The sequence below is a fragment of the Octopus bimaculoides genome, chromosome 17 (genome assembly GCF_001194135.2).
Source record: "Octopus bimaculoides isolate UCB-OBI-ISO-001 chromosome 17, ASM119413v2, whole genome shotgun sequence".
Classification (NCBI taxonomy): Eukaryota; Metazoa; Mollusca; class Cephalopoda; order Octopoda; family Octopodidae; genus Octopus; species Octopus bimaculoides.
This window is the reverse complement of record NC_068997.1, coordinates 22,616,702-22,616,932: the sequence shown is the minus strand read 5'-3', so window position 1 is coordinate 22,616,932 and position 231 is coordinate 22,616,702.

Below are 231 nucleotides of genomic sequence, written 5' to 3'. Positions count from 1 at the left end.
AAAATTTTGTTACATGATAATTTGTATCTTGTCACTATTGTTGGTGTTATATTTATTATTAATGTATTCCTCAAAACAGAAAACGTTTATTGATATTATATTTGGATTTTTCTCAATTTTCACAAACAAACGGATACACACACACACACACAAATATATATATATATGTATATATATATATTTATATAAACATATATATATGCATATATATATATATACATATATATATAC